Source organism: Sus scrofa, chromosome 11 (genome assembly GCF_000003025.6).
Source record: "Sus scrofa isolate TJ Tabasco breed Duroc chromosome 11, Sscrofa11.1, whole genome shotgun sequence".
Classification (NCBI taxonomy): domain Eukaryota; kingdom Metazoa; phylum Chordata; class Mammalia; order Artiodactyla; family Suidae; genus Sus; species Sus scrofa.
Genome location: NC_010453.5, coordinates 24,650,983 through 24,660,175, shown reverse-complemented (window position 1 = coordinate 24,660,175; position 9,193 = coordinate 24,650,983). Strand labels below are relative to the sequence as shown.

Here is a 9,193-nt window from a genome sequence, read left to right as displayed (position 1 = left end):
CACTGCACCAGGTCAGGGATTGAACCTGCACCTCCACAGCCACTTGAGCCACTGCAGTCAGATCCTTTTTTTTTTTTTTTTTTCTTTTTAGGGCTGTACCTGAGGCATATGGAGATTCCCAGGCTAGGGGTCAAATCAAAGCTGTAGCTGCTGGCCTACACCACAGCCACAGCAACACAGGATCCGAGTCACATCTGCAACCTACATCACAGCTCACAGCAATGCCAGATCCTTAAGCCACTGAGTGAGGCCAGAGATCGAACCTGCGTCCTCATGGATGCTGGTCAGATGCGTTAACCACTGAGCCACGACAGGAACTCCTGCAGTCAGATTCTTAACCCATTGTCCCACGGTAGAAACTCCAATATTTGATTGCTTATATCTATCAATAGCTCTCTTATTTATTCATATTTTTATTATATCTGTTACTGATGTTTTATGCCTTAGCATTTTTTCCCCATATAAAACCCATGTATTGCTGATAAATTTATTTCCAGTTATTCAGCAAAGTGTGATGCTTTTTCCCGGTCAAGGGAGCTACTCAGACAACAACACTTTTATCACCAATGTTTTTTGCTTGAAAAATATTTTCCTTAAGAACGTATTATTTCTATTAATATGTAGTGGGGTCATTTTTAAAATTTTTATTTATTTTTTATTTTATTTTATTTTTATTTTTTATCATTTATTTATATACGTATTTTTTCTACTGTATATTTTTAAAATTTTTAAATAAAAGTATAGTTGATTTACAACATTATGTCAATTTCTGCTGTACAGAAGATACACATTCTTCTTCTCATATTATCTTCTATCACGTTCTAGCACAAGAATTTGGATATTGTTCCTTGCACGATACAGTTGGACTTCATTGCTTATCCCTTCTAAATGTAATAGTTTGCATCTACTAACCCCAAACTCCCCGTCCATCCCACTCCCTCCCCCTACCCATGGCAGCCACAAGTTTGTTCTCCAGGTCTGTGAGTCTCTGTTCTGTAGATAGGTTCATCTGTGCCATATTTTAGATTCCACATGTAAGTGATACCATATGGTATCTGTCTTTCTCTCTTTGACTTACTGCACTTAGTATGAGAATCTCTAGGTACATCCATGTTGTTGAAAATGACATTATTTCATTCCTTTTTTATGGCTGAGTAGTATTCCATTGCGTATATGTACCACATCTTCTTAGTGCATTCATCTATTGATGGACATTTAGGTTGTTTCCATGTCTTGGCTATTGTGAATACTGCTGCTCATTTTTAAAAATTTTTAAATGAAGTAACACATAATAAAGACTTTTTTAGTTTTAATTTTAATAAATATTAATACATAGAAATAAAGCTCTTTGGGGTCCTCAATAATATTTAAGAGTGTAGAGAGATCCTAAGACCCAAAAGTTAGAAAACCACCAGAATCAAAGTCACATACATCATTAACTTTTGGGTTAATAATCCTGAATTGTGAGTAACCTCTTCTTTGTAGAATATCATTGCTTTTTAAATATTTCTCACGGCACCCAAGGTAGTGCTGAGTTGTAGTAGGTGCTTAATAAATATGAACAGAATCAGTGTGAACTTCATCAAATTTATAAGCTGTGTTTCTGTGGTTGTGGTCTCCGAGGCAACAACAGATCTTGAGTACACAGGTTAAGCTCACACTTTGGTAGACACGTCCTTTTTTTATTCTTCTTTCTCTCTCTCTCTCTTTTTTTTTTTTTTTTTGTCTTTTTGCCATTTCTTGGGCCACTCCCATGGCATATGGAAGTTCCCAGGCTAGGGATTGAATCAGAGCTGTAGCCACTGGCCTACACCAGAGCCACAGCAACGCGGGATCTGAGCCGCATCTGCAACCTACACCACAGCTCATGGCAACACCGGATCCTTAGCCCACTGAGCAAGGCCAGGGACCGAACCCACAACCCCATGGTTCCTAGTCAGATTTGTTAACCACTGAGCCACAACGGGAACTCCTGGTAGACATGTTCTTGAAAATTTTGTGTGACTGAAAATGTCAAATATCTCTTTGCCTTGTTGGTATTTATCGCTTCACCTCATCTTCAGTTTGCTTATCAATTGATGGGATGACTGACTACTTACTTTGCTTTGTTGTTGTTGTTTTTGCTTTTTAGGGCCACACCCGTGGCCTGTGGAGGTTCCCAGGCTAGGGGTCTAATCAGAGCTATGGCTGCGGGCCTATAGCACAGCCACAGCAACTCGGGATCAAAGTCACGTCTGTGACCTACACCACAGCTCACAGCAACTCCAGATCCATAACCCAGTGAGCGAGGCCAGGGATCGAACCCGAAACCTCATGGTTCCTAGTTAGATTCGTTTCTGCTGTGCCACCATGGAAACTCCTTAACTGTTTACTTTGGTTTCTCTTTCTTTTTATCTTTCTTTTTTTTGTCTCTCTCTTTTTTTTCCTTTTCTAGAGCTGCTTCCAGCAGCATATGGAGGTTCCCAGGCTAGGGGTTGAATCGGAGCTATAGCCACCGGCCTACACCAGAGCCACAGCAACGCAGGATCTGAGCTGTGTCTGCAACCTACACCACAGCTCATGGCAATGCCGGATCCTTAACCCACTGTGCGAGGTCAGGGATCGAACCCACGACTTCATCGTTCCTAGTCAGATTTGTTAACCACTGCACCACGAGGAGAACTCCATCTCTCTTTTTTTTAATCTAACTTAATGATTAAACATCCAAGGTGAAGAAAAAGCTTAACAGACGCTGCTGAAGAAAAAGAAAAAAATATAACATCCTTCCCTTTAAGGAATTTGCAAATTAAGGTGGTCTTTCTTTTTAGAAAGATTTGTGGGAATTTATTGGGACTGTGATAGGGTAGATTCAGTACAACATCTTATAAGACAGAGACCTTACCCTCCAAAATCTCCTTGAGGGGGTGGGGAGATAGTAATAGGATGACAAACATGTGTTGAAGCCTAAGTTTAGAGTCAGATACTGTCAGAGGCACCATTATTTGAACAATTATAATCACAAACCTCTGTAGAAGGGAAACAAAAGTGTAAGAGCCATCTCAACAACTAAAAACTTCTCTGGGTTAAAAAAATTTTTTTGAGGGAGTTCCCCTTGTGGCTCAGCAGTAATGAACTTGACTAGTATCCATGAGGAGGCAGATTCGATTCCTGGCCTTGCTCAGTGGGTTAAGGATCTGGAGTTGCCATGAGCTATGGTGTAGGTTGCATACGAGACTCCGATCTGGCATTGCTGCGGTTGTGACCTGCAGCTATAGCTCCGATTCAACCCTTAGCCTGGGAACTTCCCTCTGCCCCATGTGTGGCCCTAAAAGTAAAATAAAATAAAATATTTTTAGAACAAAGATACAGAGTGGTAGGATTCAAGTAAATAACTAATAGTAATAATGGCAGTGAAAAAACTTGGCAAGTTTATTTTGAATTTAGTTACATCAAAATAATTACACTTTTTGAATATCTTTGTAACCTCTGCCGGTCAACTTTCTAAAAACTGTTAAAACATAGTTTGCCGACAGAAGTTTATCATGAGTGAATGCAGGCTGTTGCAATAAAAACAGTTTGTTAGCAAAAGGGTTCTTATTTCTATCTATATGATGGAAGAAAATCACAACAGTTTGCCATTTAGCCTTTTAGGTACCATCACCTCAGTTGTTACATCAATAAACCAAACCTCTTTGTTAAATTACTCGTCATAAATCCAATTGCTTAAAATCCAGGAAGACCCTTGCAGTTCCCTGGAGGCCTAGCAGTTAAGGGTCCCAGTGTTGCCACTGCTGTGCCTCGGGTTCGATCCCTGGCCTTGGAACTTCCACATCTCATGGGAAAGGCTGCAAAAAATAAATAGGTAGGAATGTCCATTGTGGCTGAGCGAGTTAAGAACCCAACATAGTTTCCATGAGGATGCAGTTTCCATCCCTGGCCTCGCTCTGTGGGTTAAGGGTCCAGTGTTGCTGCAAGCTGCAGGGTAGTTTGCAGATTTGGCTCAGATCTGGTGTTGCTGTGGCAGTACCGTAGGCCGGCCATGGTAGCTCTTATTTGACCCCTAGCTGGGGAACGTCCATATGCCACAGGTATGGCTATGAAAAGAAAGAAAAAAATAAAAAATAACAAAATAAAATAAAATCCAAGAATACCCTTGGAGTTCCCTGATGGCCTAGCTGTTAAGGCTTCAGCATGGTCACTGCTGTGGCCTAGGTTCCATCCTTGGCCTAGGAACTTCTGCACACCAGGGGCACAGCTGAGAAAGAAATGAATAAGTAAAGTAAAATCCAAGAAGACTCTTAAGTAACCTGCTTAGTCCATGCGGTTTTCCCCCTTCAGAAGCCAATCATGACAATTTATTGAGAATTATTGAGTATAAACAGTGGGAAAGGTACCATATTAAGTACAGGAATTAAAGAACAAGGGGTCTCTCCTCATGGCACTGGGTTCATATTTGCTTCCTTATTTCATATTCATATTCATTCATTCCTTTCATATTGCTTCATATTTGTTGTTTCATTTTCAAGTATTTTGAGGAGGTGGGGTATGTGGTTCTGATCAACATTTTATTTATTAGCTTCAGACAAATTTGTGGGGTTTGAATGAAAACACAACTGCTGATAGCCACAATTCCATCCCAGCATTTATGCAGCTACGGTCTTCATTGCCCTCTTCAGCCACGTGTGTAATCTATTGCAGGAGAAGGTAGATGCTCTATGGTTCAGATTTATCTTATCTTACCCTATCTTCTGTTTTGTTGTGCCAGTGGCATGTGGAAGTTTCTGGGCCAGGGACTGAATCGCCACCAAAGCAGTGACAATGCCACATCTTAAGCTCTAGGCCACCAGGAAACTCCTCAGATTTATTTTATTTTGTTTTTAGTGTTTTTATTTTTTAATAATTTTAATTCTTTCCATGATAGTTGGTTTAGAGTGTTCTGTCAAATTTTTTTTTTTTTTTTGCTTTTTGCTTTTTAGGGTCGCACTTGTGGCATATGGAGATTCCCAGGCTAGGGGTCGAATTGGAGCTACAGCTGCCAGCCTACGCCATAGCCACAGCAACACCAGATCTGAGCCATGTCTGTGACCTACACCACAGCTCATGGCAATGCCAGATCCTTAACCCACTGATCGAGGCCAGGGATTGAACCCGAAACCTCATGGTTCCTAGTCGGATTCGTTTCTGCTGCGCCACGATGGGAACGCCTGTCAATTTTTTATTGTACAGTAAAGTGACCCAGTCACACACACACATATACACATGTTAAAAAAATATATATACACACACACACACATATATATATATTCTTTTTCTCACATTATCCTCCATCATGTTCCATCGCAAGTGACTAGATATTGCTCCTTGTGCTAAATAGCAGAATCTCGTGCTTATTCACTTCGAATGCAATAGTTTGCGTCTATTAACCCCAGACTCCCAGCAAATTTATCACTGCTAGACTTGTTAGGGTGCTCAGAACCTACAATTTCAGAATCAACTTGGGAGGCTGCATATAGCAGGAGGCAGCCTGCGGCTTGCGACAAATCTGGCTTCTGTCTCTGTTAATGTGTCTGTCTCATTTTGTGAGGTGCCATGCTGCAACGCATGGTATGGGTTCGAATTCAGCTTCACTGTGTTTAGGACATGGTCTGGCATGGAGAAAGCACTCAAGGTGTGTTAGTTTGTATCTCCACCATCACAACCACAGCAAGAGCTTCGGCCATTATTCTCTGAGTCTAAAATGAGAATAATACCCATTATATTTACCTTGCAATAGCACCATGAAAAAGGTGAGAAAGATGACATAAATGGTACTTAGCATAGTGGCCAATAATTAGCAGAACTTGAGGAATTATAGCTACTATGTTGTTGTACTATTCTTATAGTTATTGAGGCTGGAAGAATACCTACCTCCACTGTGCCATTCAGAAAAACACATCATGACAATGGATTATAGCGCAATGCTGCTCTTAGGCACTAATATTTTCTAAACAGCGAAAACATCATATCCACTGCTGTTTTGATAATTTGGAATCAACATTATCGTGTATTTGTTTTTCAGGCGCACCATAAAAATCTCTTCATTAACACACTGATAGCATCTTTTATTTCCCTTCGCTCAATCAGAAGTTTTCTCTACCAACCATTAGTCATGTTTCATCAAAGCAACAACTACCTAAATGAATACTAATGTGCTATAGGACTTCATCCTTCTTGCATTTTCATAATTGTCATGGGAAATGAAGATCCAATCAGAGTCGTAGCCTATAGCAGAGGAAATGCATGATTCAGAAGACAGCCCAGGATTGCTTTCTCGCTGTCGCCAGATAACTCTGAACTGTAGACTCTGCAGAACTTCTATGGGCTGAAAGGGTTCTTACGCCACAGATTTCTTGCTTTTATGATCGCCAGCGTCATTGAAAGTAAATTCCAGATCGTGCTACAGGAGGAAAGCAAAGACACTGTGTAGCAATAGCGTCTTGTGTCTGACACAGATTTTCATCCTTTTGATTCAGATCTTTGGAAAAGAAAACAGAACGAAGGAATAAAAACAAACAGATGCCAGAGAGAGATTGCGGCATGAAATCTTTGCTATGTTGATTGTTTACAAATTGTGTCCGAGTCTTCTATCCTCGTTTATTAAAAGATGTTGGAAAATAACCCAGGTCTTAAGTTTGGTTAAGATCTGGATGCGGGGGCATGATCCCCTTATTGTATTCATTTTTTCATTTCATTCTTTTAGTAATAGAATTTCCCAAGTTCTGGTTGAGTACACAGACCCAGAGCCTATTTCCAAAGGCTCCCCTGAAGCTGGGTATATGATGACATTCTGGGCGATGGGATGTGAGCTGTCTTTTAAAAGAAGCTGATGATGCGGTGGAATGGGGAAAGGTGCAATGAATGGGACATCCTGGGAAGAGTGGAGCCACAAGTTAGAAGGGGACGCTGAAAGAGTAAATTGGATTTTATGTAAATTGGACCTTAATTTTAAAAACAGAAGAAGAAGCAGGAGAAGAACAAGAGGAAGAAGAGGGGAAGAAGCAGAAGGAGGAGGAGGAGAAGATGATCCCGGGGTCCTGGAGCATCTCATGGAACAGAGTCAGTTTTCAGTCCTGACCTGCCCACAATTCCTGCACTCATCTGTTAAAGGGAAATATACTTCCCTTCTGCTGGAGGCACTGGGTTTGGGGGTAGTTGTGTTACGGCAACTTAGGCTATACCCTAATGATGAGAGATGTTCTAAATTTTACACACTTGCTATTTTCCCATTGGCTGAAGGGCTTGTGAGACACAGTGTATTTTGTTTTATTTTATTTTATTTTATTTTATTTTATTTTATTTTATTTTATTTTATTTTATTTTATTATTTTATAGGGCTGCCCTCGCAGCATATGGAGGTTCCCAGGGTAGGGGTCCAATCAGAGCTACAGCTGCCAGCCTACACCACAGCCACGCCAGATCTGAGCCATGTCTGCAACTTACACCACAACTCATGGCCACACCGGATCCTTAACCCACTGAGCAAGGCCAGGGATGGAACCCACAACCCCATGGTTCGTAATCAGATCCATTAACCACTGCGCCACAACAGGAACTCCCACAGGGTATTTAGAAGGGAGAGAAAAATGGGTTCTCGAACACTCTTTATCTAGATGGTGGACAAAGCTCACCTTCCCGTTATAGGCACTTTCAGGTTATTATGTGTCCTCAGCATCTCAAAGAGTTTGGGTTCCTTTTATTTTTTCTGTTGTATGTTAACAATTAAAATGACTGGGCTATAAGTATTGTAACCTCGTGCAAAAGTGGTCAGGCCGTTCGAGTAAGTTCTAAGCCAAGGGGCCCTTATTGGCTTCTTTTATTGACTTCTTTGGCTCGATAAGAGGACAACAGGGAAATAACTCCAGGGGGAATTCAACATGCCAGGAAACAGAGTGCAGAGGACAAAGCCCCCAGTGATCACGTGACGAAGGGGTGGTGTGTGTTGAGCCTTCGTGTTGATAGCAGCTAACCCCACCCTTTTCTAAAGAGATGAACGAATCCCCTTGCATTGATCAAGGCCCCAGTGTGCACCTTGTGAGAACCCTGGGCTAGGCCAGAACCCCGTGCATCGGGCTGCTTCGCTGAAAGGAAATAGGGAAGCTGTGGGGACCCCTGTGAAACTCCCCTGGACATATTTAGTCTGTGGCCTGTGGGTATTCCCTGCAGCTCCAGATGGGTGGGTGCCCTTTAGTCAAATCGGGAGGCGTTGTACGTCTGTCACCCAGGGGAGAGCTGAGAGAAAGGGAGCAGGTGTGACGGGCCACAGTAAGAATACACACCAGACTTCCTGTTCAGACCCAGGGTGGGTACGATTTGGTCTCACTGATACCCTTGGTACATCTGGGATTGGCAAACAGGGCCATGAGTCATTCAGAAAGTGGAAATGGAAAGTCTTGCTCTATCTGCTGTTGGGCTCTGCAGCAAAAAAGGGCTTCTAGAGAAACATGGAGAGTATCGTGCTTCTCTTTTCTCCTCAGCCCATTTCATTGTCTCTGTTACATTTATTTATAACTTTATTGATTGATTGACTGATTGTCTTTTTAGGGCCGCACCCAAGGCATATGGAGGTTCCCAGGCTAGGAATCAAATCTGAGCTGTAGCTGCAGGCCTACATCATAGCCATAGCAATGCCACAAGCCGTGTCTGCAACCTACACCCCAACTCAGGCAATGCCAGATCTTTAACCCACTGAGCGAGGCCAGGGATCGAACCCATGTCCTCATGGATACTAGTCGGGTTCGTTAACCACTGAACCAAGACAGGAACTCCTATTTACTTATTTTTGGCAGCAGCGTGCAGCAGCTTGAGGTGGGATCTCAGCTCCCAGGCCAGGGATTGAACCTGGGCCACAGCGGTGAAAGCACTGAGTCCTAACGGCTAGACTACCAGGGAACTCCGTGTTATAGTTATTTAAATATATGCATGGCTGGGAATTCTTACAGTACCAGGATTACAGGGATTTTCCTGTGCTCTAACTTCTCACGAACATGTGGATACAGAACAAATTACACATTTGTTTGGAAAAAGAAAGCATCTTCGATAGTATTCATGGCTTCTCCAGAGAAAATGACTTCTTAATATCAGAAGTTGGTGAATCCAGGAGTTCTCTTCGTGGCTCAATGGTTAACAAACTGGATTAAGATCCATGAGGATGAGGGTTCAATCCCGGGCCTTACTC

The 9,193-nt window shown here is 42.1% G+C and overlaps 1 non-coding gene across 1 annotated transcript; it reads right to left on the bottom strand.

Annotated features, from left to right (window-relative positions):
• On the bottom strand, positions 8,836 to 8,907 carry TRNAE-UUC. The gene has a single exon. It is a non-coding gene; the product is annotated as a tRNA-Glu (tRNA).